General features: G+C 50.3%; 1 protein-coding gene across 7 annotated transcripts in view; it reads left to right on the forward strand.

Moving 5' to 3' along the window:
* The first annotated feature begins 1,908 nt into the window (after positions 1-1,908).
* NCKAP5L (NCK associated protein 5 like) overlaps positions 1,909-14,626 on the forward strand; it is a 30,822-nt gene continuing 18,104 nt past the window's right edge. For 2 of the 7 annotated variants that reach the window (XM_045072963.1, XM_004778852.3), the window contains exon 1: positions 1,920-2,163. The gene's annotated coding sequence lies outside the window, so the exon portion shown is untranslated. Of the gene's footprint in view, positions 2,164-14,626 lie in introns of all 7 variants that reach the window. The other 5 variants (XM_045072967.1, XM_045072966.1, XM_045072965.1 and 2 more) reach the window with 4 other exon arrangements.

A 14,626-nucleotide genomic window follows, 5' to 3' on the forward strand; every position in this document is an offset into this window, starting at 1 on the left:
TATAACATGAGGATTATGGTCAACATTGTATTAACTTTGGTGACACATGATAACTAGACTGGTGATCATTTTGCAGTATATATAAATGAGTCACTATGTTGTATACCTGAAACTAATATGATAATATATTTCAGTCATAATACTTCAATTTTTAAAAAAGATAAGGTGAGCTTTCTCAGAAATGAAAACATGTTCACGAAGAGATCTGCACAAGAACAGCCCTATTCTAATAACCCCCAAACTGGGAAACACCCAAATAAACATCAACTGGAGAATGGATAAACAATTGTGATATATTCATACAATGAAATATTACTCAGTGACAAAAAAAAGAAAAGATTCACATTAGTGAAAAACATTACTAAGCTAAAGAATATTGACACAAAAAGAGCGCATACTATTTGATCACACTTACGTGAAATCCAAGAACAGCCAAAACTATGGTGACAGAATTCAGGACTTTGTGGGGGTGGGTGGTGTGGTAGGTGCAGCGTAGTTAACAATACATATAAAGGGGCAGAGGGAATTTTCTGGAGTAACAACTCATTATCTTGTTTTCAGTGTTACATAGGTGTATATTATTGTTGAAATTCACCAATTAGAACACCTGAGATCTGTGCATTTTATTGTATGTTAAGGATAAATCAATCAATAAATTTGTTATAAACCAAAGGTGAGAGAGCTGGTGGGAATAACCGTCATGGCATCTTTTAGGCTCCAGTAATAACTGACCTCAGACACTCACTTCTTTGCTCAAGAACATAAAATAACTTCTTTATCACTTACCCTGTCAAATCCGTACCCTCATTCTGATCTTCTCCATATAAAATCTCCTCCACTAACTTCCACTTCTCACCCAACCAAGGTGATCTGCTCACTGTCCCAGGCAGCTAATTTGCTCTTTGCTACCTGAGTCTCCTTGTGTCCTTACTGTGCCTGAATCTATTCAAGTTATCTATGCCCTTCAAATCCCATTCTAAATTAGGGAGCCTCCTTCAGAGAGGAACTCTTGGTTAATCCTAGCCAATTTAAGCACCCCAAGATCCCTCAGCTTTTATGTTCCTTTATTGGACTAATATGATGCGTTAATACATTCTGTGTACACCCACAACAGAAGCTATTTTAATAAAAATGGGCAGAGACTGTGGCTAGGGATCCCTTTGTATTTCTTTAATAACCCCATCAGAACCTGCATTAACGGGCTGGTCACCACCATGCAAATTGTGAAGACCATACGGTATCGAGACAAGGACAAATCGATATTTAATCAAGGACCAATGAGAATGGTACTGAACGGAGTTCTGAGGCCCTGCCGGGGTCTAAGTGGGCTGTTTACTTTTTTTTTTCTTTTAAGCACGTGGTTAGTTCAACAGGACAGGTACCTGTCCCCACCAAGATAGCAAGTCGCTGAGAACAAGGTTTTATCTTTCTTCTGCTCAGCCTTACCTCCTCCTGTGAGGAAACGACCAGCCCTACTCTGAAAGCAACGGAGCCTGTTCCCAGCGCCCCGTTTCCCGAATTACTGGGAGGATCTAATCCCGATCCGGAGGAGGAAAAGTGAGGAGGGAGCACTTCAGGCCAAGGAGGCACTGAAGCGTCTTCCCATAGATTTACACCCAACACGTAAGCAGGAAGGCAAATTACAAACACCAACGCTCACAACCACATACACACGTGCACGCCCAGCCCCACAGAAGCTGACGCGCATGCCCGTGGCTCGGCGAGCACCTACTTAGTTTTCTCTGCTATAGATGCCCCTCATTCCACCCCCGCTCGGCCCAGCGCTGCTTCTCCAACCCCCGCACCCGGGAGGTTTACCAACCCGGACCCGACCGGGCCCGAGGACAGCGTTTCAGTATAGGGGGAGGGGAGGTCCTTCCCACCGGGGAGGAAGCGGCGCTCTCCGGACCGGCGGACTTAGCTCTCCTCCTGGGAACATCAGGCGGGGGGCTGGGAGGGGCGCGCATCCAAGGCGAACGTGGATTGGCTGCACGGAAGGAGGGAGGCGGGGTCCGGGCGAGGGGCGGGGCTCACTGGCCCCTTTAAAGCCTTGACATCAAGAGGCGGCCCCAGCACCCCCCTTCTTCTGCCCCCCGCCCCCGAGCCGCGGCCATGGACCCGGCAGATCCGGCCTGCCCTGGCCCAGCTCAACACCTGATTTCGGTGAGTTCCAGGCCTACTTGGGATTTAAAGGGCGGCGAGTGGAGGGTCTGTAAGCTGTGGGCTGGGGGTGGGCTGCTTGAAGGGTAAGGCTCTTGTGGCAGGCTTGGGTCGGAGGGGGCGGCGCGCCTTCCTGCCCGGACCTCGCTGCCTGTCCTTCCCTCCCGCCTCACTGTCCCCGGCGGGGGTGGTGGGGGGGTCCGGCTGCGACTCTGTTCACCCCCACCCCACCCCCTCCCGCCCCCCGCGCCCTCCTCGCGCACACTCCATGGCCCCGGAAGGGAAACTTTTGGGACAGGGGGATGTTCCGGGGGCCGGTCTCCCTCCCTCTTTGAAAGCACTGACCTTGCCCCATCTGCGCACCCCACCCCACCCGCATCCCACCGTCCGGGTGCCGCTTAGCTGTGCCGGGTTGTTGCGTGGTGGGGGGAATCTGGGGGGTGGTGCGGGGAGGGAGACTCTCCCCAAAGCGCAGGCGCGGAGACGAGCCCTGGGCTCCTCTTCGCCCTCCTTGCAGTCCCGGTGGCCTGGGGCGGTAGGGCGTGGGGAAGATGGGGAGAGGCGGAGAGATCAGGGTCTCTAGGAACAATCCTTCGGTGGCATTGAGGGGCTGTGAAAAGGAAGGAGGCGGGGGGCCGGCAGACTGAACACTGAAGAGAGGCTTAGGGAGGGAGAAGGGTTGGGCAGGGTGTGGGGCCAGGGCAGCGCCTGCAAAAAAGCCTCTCTGGGTCCTGGCTGCGGTGCCGGAAGAATGCAGAGAATTTATCTGTGCCCGACACTCCCCTGGCCTAGGCCGACTAGAAAAGCGGCTCACCGAACCCCAGCCCCCTTTTCCTTATTCTGGACTCAAGATTCTAGGTCTCCAGCTCTGGCACTGCCCCAGCGGCGCAGAGGTCCCTCACCTCCCACAGGCTTGGTTTTCCAGATTCTCAGCGCTATCCACCCAGCCTGCCAGCTGCGACTTAAATGCTCGTCTTTCTGAGGAACCAGGGGTCTTAGACTGATGGGTTCCTGGCTGTAAAGGCAAATCCCTCCCAACCGCTCTCTCCCTCCCCTCGGGTCCTCCTGCCTAAGCACAATTGTCGGCCAGAGGTAGTGGCTGGAGGCAGATATACCTGGGACAGGGATATTGGGAGACAGTAGAGAGGAAGTCAATGTCTAACCGTTCTATGGTCTGTACTTAATGGGGAAAATGAACCCAGCCCAGCTGCCTTGTTGCGGACCCTGTCTTGCAAGACCCCTTGTCTTTCAGGAAGGGAGACACAAAATTCACTACTCATATGGGTTTCCTGTCTTTCTAGGAACAGCCTAGTTTAGTGGGTTTCTTGCTTCAGAGAAACATGTATGTTCCTGTCTGGGAATATAGTTGCACATAGTTCAACTTTGTTTTCAAAGTCCGTGGTCTGTGCATGAGGTGGCTCAGGCCCTCCTGCATCTTTCTTAAGCTTTGGTCTCTGGAACAGAGTGGGAACCTGGAGAGGCAGATGGCCTGGGTTGCAGGGAAGAAGGTTGTTCCACAATATGCAGAAACCAATGTGTGAGGACCAGGCTCCTGTCCCTGTGGACTGGGAGTCAGAAGCCCTGGTCCCTGCTCTTCCCAGCTTGCTGTGTGACTTTGACCCAGACAGCCCGCCTCTCTGGGGCTCTTTTCCCTCATCTGTAAAATTCAGCTGTTGTACTGGAAAGCTCTCACATTCCCTTTCACTTTTTGACATTGTGTGGTTCCACTGATAAGTGAATCTGAAAGGGAGAAAGGTCCCCTGGCTGGGTGACTTAGTTTGAGGAGGTAGGTGTTGGCTGATGTAGTTTGAAATCACAGTAACTTAGTGCTAGAACCTTGGGTGGAGGGTTGCAGACTCCTTTATTCTGCCTAAGAATAGCCATTGTCTTGCTCACCCCTGGTGGTTTGGGGTATGAACTCTTGCTGGCTGGGGTTTGGCCCACCCATCAAGGTCTCTGCTGAGATATCCTGGCAGGCCAGTCTTTGAGTTGGGCCTTTGGGGAGGAGTTGAGAGAAGGGTAGGCAGCCAAGGGCCAGCCGGGTAAGCAGATTCCCAGGAGACAGTTTGCATCTCAGCTGTTGGGACTTGTTTTAGGATCTGAGCCAGGGAACACAGTATACTCATCCACCCTCTTATGAGAAGAGGATGAGAGCCCCATTGTCGCTGGCCATCTCCCTCCCTGGCCCTACTCACCTCACCTGTGCACTCCCACCCTCCCGTGCCTAGGCAGTGGGCTTAAGGAGTTTTCCCTGCTAGCCTCACCCAGCCCAGCCAGGCTTCGGGGCCTTTCCTCGGCAGCCTGACAGCAGGGAAAGACTGCCCCAGCCCCACCTTTCCCAGCCTCCTTCCCTCCTGGGGCTATGGTTTCTCGGGAGTCAGGCTCTCCAGGTTGGGACTTGCTCTCTAGCTCTCTAGCCCAGGAGCCAAAGGCCTTCACGTTTTCCTTGTTTGTTTTCATCCTTGATCTCCCAGGTGCCAAGAGGGATGTTCCAGGAGCTGGTGGTTAGAGAGGCTGTGGGATTGGTTGGATGTGGGACACACTGTCTGTATTCCTTTTCCCTTTGCTAGCTCTCCCGGGCCTGGGGACCCCTCTTCCCTGGGCCCTGCTGTCCATGGACTGAAGCTGCCACAAAAGGTATTTAGGTTAGACCCCAAGGAAACCTTCCTCACTGCGAGGAGCCCCTGGAATGGAAAATGGAAGCTCCCAGGGAGGTCAGTTTCCCAGAAAGTGGTTAATGGTGGAGTCCCTGTCAGAGTGAAGGATGCGGCTGTTGCTAGGCAGAGGCTGCTGTTTCCTCTTGGGGTGTGGCTCCGAGGCTGGCCAGCCAGAGGCCCCGTTAGAAGCAGGAGGAGAAAGGACCCTTGCCCAGTAGCTGAAGAGAGCCCTGGCCCCATCGGCTCTGGGTCACCAGAACTGCATCTCTCAGAACACACACCACTCCTCACCCTGCTTCTTCTCCCAGCTCCTCCCCTGGTTCACCACCAGCACCACAGCCTGCTTTTGAAAATCCTCACCCGAACCTGGCAGGCTCCTGCAGCCCCAGTCTGGCTGCACTAATGGACTGATTGGATTTTTCTATACTTGGAGTTTGGGATTTCTGATTGAACATGCAAATTTATGTAAATCAACCTGGGATCTGCCACCACATCAAAACAACATTGGAGTCATAGGCTGGAAGGAATCCTAGAGACATCTAGTCCAACGCCCTCGTGTTAAAAATGGGGAAACTAGAGTCCAGAGGGGGAAGTGATTCATACAATGATGAGTGTCAGTGGCAGGGCTCCTGACCCTGGGCTAGTGTGTTGCATGATCCCACTCAGCCTTAATTTTTCGGGCGTGAAGTGCTTGGCTGAATTAAAGCAGAAAGGGCAGTTCTGGAACCTGAGATTGTGGAGAGCTGGACCCTTGGAGGGTCAGGTGTCATCTCAGGGCCTCCCCAGGGGCTCTGGTCAGATCTGCCATGCTGAGGAAAAATAACTTCAGATCCCTTCGAACAACACCCTTGTTTTTCCCCAGGCCCTGCCCTGGAAGGTAGGAGGACAAGGTCGTTGGTTTGTGCCTCCCTTGGTCCTTGTGGTTTTCCCAGAGCTGAGACTGGGTCTGTTCCAGCATCTCTCACAGTACCAGGGACACAGTAGGCTGGGATGGCTCCGCACAGGCACACGTCTCTGGCTTTCCCCTCCCATCCGAGTGTGAGTCTCCACTGCTTCCCTCCATGGTTACGGTGGGAATAGATCTTAGGCTCCTGTGACTTTTTGCCTCCCCTCCCCTGCTCTTGCTATAAGAAGGATCTCATTATTCTGAGGTTGGTGTCAAAGTTGGAAGGGGGCTGCAGAGATGGGCTCGGGTCCCTAGAAAGTAGTCTCCCCACTTCTTGACATGTCTTTGATCGGATCCACACACACCCCCACCCGCCGCCAGCTGCAAGATGCCCCCTGTTCGCGCTTCACAGACGGCATGGGCCCGTTGGGAGGGCTGAGCCCTCACTTACCCCACAGTGCCCTCAAGCGTTGCAGTGATGCCCAAAGCAGCTGTTGGCCTGCCTTGCCATGCTTTGGCAGGGTGAGCGTGTGGGCTCAAGATCGGAGGCCCCAACTCCCAAGCCAAGGCCACCACCCCAAGCCCTGCTGCAGCTGAGGGAGGGGGCTTGGGACACATCTGGGGGTCTTCCTCACCTTCCTCACCTTCATCCTAAACCCAGACCCTGCTGACTCTGGAGGGAGAGCCTCCCCCACCCCGTCTTCCCAAAACACAGCAAATAAGAAGCCAGCTCCTCCAGTTCCTCACTGCCCAGCGGCCCTCAGCTCCTATAGCCTTAGTTGCGTGTAAGGGGAAGTCTTTCCTGCGCCTCAGTTTCCCAGTCTGTGTGGATGGATTAATGACACCTCATCACTGGGGTGTGGCACCTGCTCGGTTTTCCCAGCTCTGGGAGCTACATGGATGAAAGAGGCCCGAGGAGGCCAGGCTGTTATTAAGGTGAATTATCACTGCTGTTATTACTGATTTCTAAAAGTCGAGCAGCCACTGAGGAGAGCCCAGGCAGGCACAGCTCCCTGGACCCTTATGGCGGTCCTTCAGTTATGGGAGATCTCCAGTACTCACTAGGCTTTTTAAAATATCTCTGTCTCTATCTAGAGAGATATTTTAAAAGGAGAGATGACCCCATTCTGCTTCTCACACTGATGCCTGCAAGGCTGGAGCGGTGGTGGGTGCTGCCGGGGTGCTGGTCCGCAGTTCTCATTCTCACACAGGGCTTGAAATGGTCCCTCTCCACTGACCCTCTGGGTAGAAGAATGATGAGGTTTTTCCTCGATGGGACTGTGAGGGGCCCCAGAACTCCGGGGGTGTGGCCCTGGGGTTCTCAGCAGTCATTGTTCCTATGGGCTGATTCATTTCACCCCCGGCTGGCTTGATGTGGGGGCTGTAATTGGTCCTTTTGTGTGAGGATCTGTTGAGACACCCCCAGAACCTGCCCGCAGCAGCTGCAGCAACCTCCTGGTTCCTTTACCCCAACTTCCTCCCACCTGCCCCAAAGTCTCCCCTTGCCCAACCACCCACCTCTGCCCCAGCCCTTTGGGATCTAGAATGAACTCCGCTCTTACCCAGGTGGAAGGGGCCCTGACCAGCTTCCAGACAGTCTTGGTGCTCCCTTGCCTCACCACAGGCTGGGGGTGGCAGGACCTCTCTCCTAGCCCAGGGGGAGAAGGAGTGAAGACCCGTGTCCTCTGGCCAGAGTCCCCATGCTCATCTAGCCAGACCTCCTCACTTCTCCCTTGTCCCAAGGGCCTGTTCCCTACTTCCTACTAAGAGAGGAGAGTAGATCACCCCAGCTGGGAGGGGCTTTAGAAATCACCTAGGCAGGTGGTGGTTCCTTGTAACTTTTTTTTTTCAAGTTTTATATTTTATTTTTTCACTAGACTTTTTAAGAAATATAGTCCAAAAATTAAACTGATACAGAAAAGTCTGTGTTGAAAAAGTGTGCTCCCACTTCCACCCCCTTTTCCCTCTGCAGATAGTCACTTACCAGTTTCTCACCTATCCCTCAAGAATGCTCAGTGGGTTAAAGCCTCTGCCTTCGGCTCAGGTCGTGATCTCAGGGTCCTGGGATCGAGCCCCGCGTTGGGCTTTCTGCTCAGCAGGGAGCCTGCTTCCTCCTCTCTCTGCCTGCCTCTCTGCCTGCTTGTGATCTCTGTCTGTCAAATAAATAAAGCTTTAAAAAAAAAAAAAAGAATGTCTTTACACAAAACAAATATAAATGCCTACTCCTATTTGTCTCCCTTATCCAAAAGATAGCAGATAGCATACACTGTCTTTTCTCTCTTACCTGTTGGCAGTATCTGGGTGGGCATGGATTTCTCCCACCACCTCTCAATTCTCTGGTTTCTGATCTTTACTGCCCAGCCCAGGGTCACCCAGTGACCCCAGGCAATGAGCAAGGATTGTTCACCTTCGTACTCTAAACTTCATTCAGGTGCCAAGGTTTAGGCCAAAATCAGCCTCTGAGGCATTCTCGGCAGTCATTGTGTGCAAGGTGTTGTGCTAGACTCTGGGGGTACAGTGGTGATCCCAAAAGGCTACCATAATCAAATATTTCAGCAGTTACAGAGCCACGGCTATCATGCAGCCTCCAAAGAAAGGGAATATGCTGTAAGAGCAAGTAATCCGAGGCCCTGGGCCGCCTTGGGGTGTGCGGGAGTGTGTAGGTACTGTGGGGAGGCATGTGGCATGGCACAGCAGGAAGCCAGGGAAGGGGTGGGTAGGGCAGGAGGCTGCGGCCAGGCCTGTAAGTATAGTGCCATGTGACCTGGAAAGCTGGGTTTTTCAACTTGACTTCTGTGACTTCTCTTCTCCCCCATCTCCCAGTCTGTAGGATGTCCTAGGCCCTTTGAGTTTTATTATGTCCAAGACAAGAGACCCCCTCCTCTGCCACATGGTGCTGCTGATGCCTCCTCCCCACCCCCACCCCACTGCCTTCTCTCCCCAGCTCAGGGCCTGCAGGCTCCTGAAGCCAGAGCCTTCCTTTCCCCTGTCCGCCGAAGGGAAGTTGGGGGGTGTTTGCTTCTACCTTCCTCTCTAGACGGCACCTCACTTCCTGTTCCTGGGCCCAGAAAAAGGCTAAAAGCTTATGAGTTTGCTGATCCTTCCTCTGCCTACTACCCACCCCCACCCCCCGCTTTCCTGGGAAGCCCATGGGTCCTACAGGAGGAAGACACAATCAAAACCAAGGGTTTCTTGGGGCACCTGGGTGGCTCAGTTGGTTAAGTGTCTGCCTTCAGCTCAGGTCATGATCTCGGGGTCCTGGGATCGAGTCCAGTATCAGGCTCTCTGCTCAGCAGGGAGTCTGATTGTCCCTTGGCTCCTCCCCACACTTGTTCTGTCTCTCTTTCAAATAAATAAAATCTTAAAAGCAAGCAAAAAACAAAAACAAAGACCTCTCTCTAAAAGCCCTGCTGAGCTCCTCGTCTTCAACCCCCTACCCCACATGAGGGGATCTGTCTTCACAGCTGCAGTCCCTTTCCAGACATGATCTCCTCCTTCTGTGCCCTGCAAGAAAAGTTAGAGCGAGTTCACCCCACTTTACAGATAGGAAAACTGAGTCCCAGATGGGTTCTAATCACTAGTCCCTAGTTCTAGTCACTAGTCACTCAGAGGCCACGCCAGAACCAGAATCCAGGAAGCCTCACTCCCACTTGTGGGCACAAGTAAGAGCAAAGTCCAGTTAGGGCTTTGTGGGTGAGCCAGAGCTACTCTCTATTCCCAGAGAAAGCTGCTTGCTTCCTGCCAGAGCTCACAGCCGAGGTCATCTCCACGCTCTGGCCACATGGCACCCACTGAGTCAACACCGAAGCTGCCTGGACTTGGAAGGCACTTGGCTGGCCAGAGCCTATTCTCTTTGAAGAAAGAGGCCAGGATAGGAACCTGGGGGAGTGAGTACAGGGGGCCAAGCTTGGGGGCTGGGTCGGCATAGCCAGCAGGTGCAGCCCAAGAGCCCGCTGGCCGTGTGGCCTCCCAGGCCCTCTTCCTCTTGGATCTGAGAGCAGAGAGCTGACGTTCCAGTAGTCAACTCAGCAGTCACCTCCATGATTGCCTCTCTGCCTCAGCTCTTCCTGTGGGATCCAGCACATTTCTCTGGTTACACCCTGGGTGTTGAAAATATGCTGACTCTGCTGTTGGGTCGGGAGATAGGAGAGGAGTTAGTAACTGGCATGGGCCAGGGGGCCGGGAAACACTCACCTTCAGATGCCCTTGAGTCCAGCTGCACTGAGTCACTGTGTTTCCGTCCAGACCCACAGATTTCTGCCTCCTTCTGTTTCTGCCTTCCTTTTGCCTAGAATGTTCCCCTTTGCCTTTCCCTTGTACTTAAACCCCACCGGTCTATAAGTGTGCACTGATGCCTTATGTTCTGAAAAATGGTTGTAGCTGCAGCTTAATGTTTCTCTCCTGATTTTTAAAGTTCTCCAGATGACCTCTCTTGGGCCATGTCCTCTGCTGTACAGCTGTGACCCACATGTATTATGTCCCCTACTAGACTGAACACCCCAAGAAGTCAGAAATGCTGACCCAGCTCTGAATTGCCCCCAAGTCCCCAGCCTCATGCCTCCTTCTGAGTGATCTGTTTGGAAGTATCTGCAGAAGGAACAGATTAGTCCCATTTGCCAGAGGGAGTCGCTGAGGCCTGGGAGTGGATTGAGGGCTCGGAGAAGGTCTTATCAACGTTAGGGACAAAGCTGAAAATGTCCCTTGCTCACCTCTCCTCGTGGTTGGTCCTCTGGGTCCTCAGAGCCATTTGGACGGAGACAGTTGGGGGTCTTTAAGAGAAGCTGAGGAGCCCATCGTCCCTTCTTTCTGGTCTTACTCTGTCCGGAAGAAAAGGAGGTGACCAGGGTTGGGGTTTCACTGGCAGAAAGTGTGGGGGAGCACAGAAATGCAGGCAGGGCTCCTCCTCAGGGAACTCCCCTTCTAACAGCACGGGAAGTCCCCTCGTCTTCATGGGGGAGGACTAGAGAACAGGACACATGATGGTTGGAGACACCGCTCCTGCGGAAGGCGCCTCAAGAAGCTGCAGTCAGTGTGGACCGAGTCCATTCAGGTCAGCTTTGTGGGGGAATTGCTCTGGGGCCGGGGCTGGGCTTCCACGCTGTGTTGAGGACTTTGGTCTGTCCCCAAAGCAATCAGAGGTCATGGGAAGGTTTGAGGCAGTAGGGACACAATCAGAGGTACAGTTTTAGAAAGAGGATTGCTCTGGTGGAGCTCCTTGGAAAAGTGATTATGGCAGGGAAAATATAAGATTAGTCTGGAATATCTTATGATGCCAGGAAGCAAGCAGATGTTCAAAAGTAAATACAGTTTTTTAAGATATTATTTATTTATTTAAGACAGAAAGAGCAGGCACGTGGGGGCGGGAAGGGGAGAGGCAGAGAGAGAGGAAGCCAGATGTGGGATCATGACCTGAGCCAAAGGGGGACGCCCAACCAACTGAGCCACCCAGGTGCCCGGTAAATAACTTTTTTTAAATGGAGGCATGTGGAAAGAGGAGGAACCGACCAGAGAGAGTTCTTAATGATCAAAGCTGGAATTTAAGCAATGAAATAAGTGATGATAATATTGGATTCTAATCTAATGAATAAAATATCTATGAGTTCATGCTAATATAAATATATAATTAAGTAAATCAGAGGCAGAGAAGGGACTTCCTTTTTTTTTTTTTTTTTTTTAAAGACTTTATTTATTTATTTGACAGAGAGAGAGCACACAAGTAGGGAGATTTAGAGAAGCAGGATCCTGGCTGAGCAGGAGCCTGACATGGGGCTCAATCCATCATGACCCAAGCTAAAGGCAGGTGCCCAGCCAACTGAGCCACCCAGGCACCCTAGGGACAGCTCTTCCTTACAGAAAATTTCTAGTTAATAAATGTATAAGGAATAATGGAAGTCAAAAATTATCATTAGAACACTGCAATAATTGCTGTAAGCAAGACCTACTAGTGAATCCTAAAATTAGTGGGTGAAAATTGAAGCAGAAACAGGGTATTTGCATGGTCACCAAATATTGCCCCCTAAACTGGTTACTAATTACAAAAGGAAAAATAGTAATTTTACAACAGATAAGCCCACTAGATACCACCCAAGTAGCTGCTCAAGGTTAATCTCATCAGTCCTAAGACATCTCAACTTTATACCCCCTGATACAATGCACTGAGAAGGGCACATCTCCTCTGCGGTATTCTTTCTCAAAAATTAATAACTTCAGTCTCACTGGAGAAAACACCAAACAAATCCCAATAAGAAAACACTGTCCAAAATACTGACCTGATCAGTTCCCTTCCAAAATGTCAAGGTCATGAAAGACTACTGAGGAACTATCATGAATCATAGGAGAATAAGGAGATTTGGTGATTAAGCACAATGTAGGATCCTGGATTAGATGTTGGAATAGGACATCAGTGGAAAGGACATCAGTGGAAAAACCGGGAAGATCCAAATAAAGTCTGTGGTTCCGGGTTTTGTTTTTGTTTTTGTTTTTGTTTTGTTTTGTTTTTTTTAGTTGTTCTTCTGAAGAAGGTTGTAGGACAGTGAGAACATTGCTGTGTCTGTGTTTTTTAGAGTTGTGTATGTGTATACACAACCATACAAAACCAAAGTTTTAAAATACACACACATATACATAGAAGTAGAGATGCAAGATGGCTGGGGGGAGGGGGAAAGCATCATAGACCAGGCAAAAGTCATCTAGGAGAAGGTGGTCACCATCAAGAAAGTGAAAAGACAAGCTATGGAATAGGAGAAAATATTTGCAAGTCATATATCTTATTATAAGAGACTGTATTCAAAATATATAAAAAATCCTTATAAGTTGATTTAAAAAAAAAACAATAAACAAATAAAAAATGGGCAAAAGATCTAAATAGACATTCCTCCAGGGAAGATATACAAATAAATGGCCATTAAGCACATGAAGAGATGCTCAACATCCTTAATTAGGGAAATATAAACTATTTCCTTCATGAGGGATCACTTCACACTCAGGTGACTAGAATTTGAGAATCAGACAGTTACCAGTGCTGAGGACATGGAGAAATGGAAACCTCATACACGGTGCCTTCCCTTTGAAAAACAATGTGGCAGTTCCTCCAAAAGGTAAACCTAAACTTACCATGTGATCCAGCAAGTCCCCTCCTGAGTATACACACCCAAGAGAAGTGAAAATTGCATCCACACAAAAACTTGCACACGAACACTCACAGCAGCACTACTCCTGAGATCCAAAACGTGGAAGCCCGTCTATCAACAGATGAAGAGATAAAGACCTGATGGCACATCAATTATTCGTCAGAATATTATTGGGCCAACGAAAGGAACGTAGTGCTGATCCATGCATCAGCATGGCTGAGCCTTGCAGACATGAGGCAAGTGACAGAAGCCAGTCACAAAGACCGCCTGTTTGAGTCCATTCATCTGAGGTGTCCAGAAGAGGGAAATCTATAGACCGAAAACAGATTAGTTCAGGGGGCGAGGGGGTGCTAATTAAAGGGTAATGAAAATATTCTACAGTTGTCACGATGGCCTAGATCTGTGACTGCACCATGAGCCACTGGATTGCACACTTTAAACGGGTGAGTCATAGGGGATGTGAACTGTGTCTCGAAGCTTTAAAAAAAAGTCCAGGAGGAAGTGGCCACCAGGGGCACTTGTGCCTGAGAAGGCGATGGGGGTGGGAAAATCTTGTTTGGGTTGAGCATTGAGGCAGTTAACTGCTGACGTTGGACTGAGTCGAGGAAGGAGTGAGAAGTGAGGCTGGGTGTTTTGTTTGGTTTGGTTCTAGAATTTTGAATTGGAAGGGCAGAAGAGGGCACTGTCTGGGGAAATGTCAGGGGGAAATTATTTTGTAGATGAAAGACACTTGAGAAGCTTTAACGGCGGATGGGAAAGGTCCCTTGAGGAGGTAAATACTGAAGACCTAAGTGGGGATGGACCAGGGCAGGAAGGACTGGCCTTGCCTGGGAAGGCGGCAGCTGGTCTGCTGTACCTGGAGGAGATGGGGAGAGGGGGGGTACAAGGGTTCTGATGGGGCTGGGAGGACAGTGGCAGATTTTAGGGGTTTTCCCTCTGCTGGCTTTAATCCCCTGGGGAAAGGAGGGCAGGCAATGGAGGAAAGCGGAGTGGGTGTGAAGCAGCCCTTAGAGGATAAGAGTGCAACTCTAACAGTTAACCTCGGTGGGAGTGCCAGGCCGTGCTGATGAGCTGGTTGTGGTGGCTTTCCTTCGGTGAGGACAGAATAAGAAACAGTGTGAGCAAAAGCCTAAAGACAGAAGTGAGTGTCAAACCCCATCCTGTTCTATCCTCAACCTCTAGACTCTGTGGAAAAAAGCATTGACCTAGAAGGCTCAAGTCAGGGAATCCCAGGGATCTTCTAGAATTGTACCATCCAGGACAGTAACCACAAACTGCATGTGGTTGTTTAAACTTAAAATTCATTTCCTCAGTTGATCTAGCTTCATTTCTTTTTTTTTTCTTCTTCTTCTTTTTTTTTTTTTTTTTTTTTTTTTTTAGATTTTATTTATTTATCTGAGAGAGAAAACATGTGAGAGCATGAGTGTGAAAGCAGGAAAGAGAGAGAGGGAGAAGTGGGCTCCCTGCTGAGCAGGAACTCAGTCCCAGGTTCCTGGGATCATGACCTGAGCTGAAGGCAGACTGGAACCAACTGAGCCACCTAGGCACCCTGAACTAGCTTCATTTCAAGGGCTCAATAGCCACATGTAGCTAATGGCTACCATATTAGATGGCACAGAATAAATGTTGCATCATCACAGAAAAGTTCTACCGGACAACACTTCTAGAAAAGTGATTCTCAAACTATTTTGGCCTGAGGACCCTCCAACCTCTTAAAAATTGAGGAACCCCAAAGAACTTTGGTTTATATATGTTATACCTTTTGACATGTACTGTCATATAAATTAGAACTC

This window comes from Mustela putorius, unplaced genomic scaffold, assembly GCF_011764305.1.
Source record: "Mustela putorius furo isolate JIRA1106 unplaced genomic scaffold, ASM1176430v1.1 tig00537227_pilon_pilon_pilon, whole genome shotgun sequence".
Taxonomy (NCBI): Eukaryota; Metazoa; Chordata; class Mammalia; order Carnivora; family Mustelidae; genus Mustela; species Mustela putorius.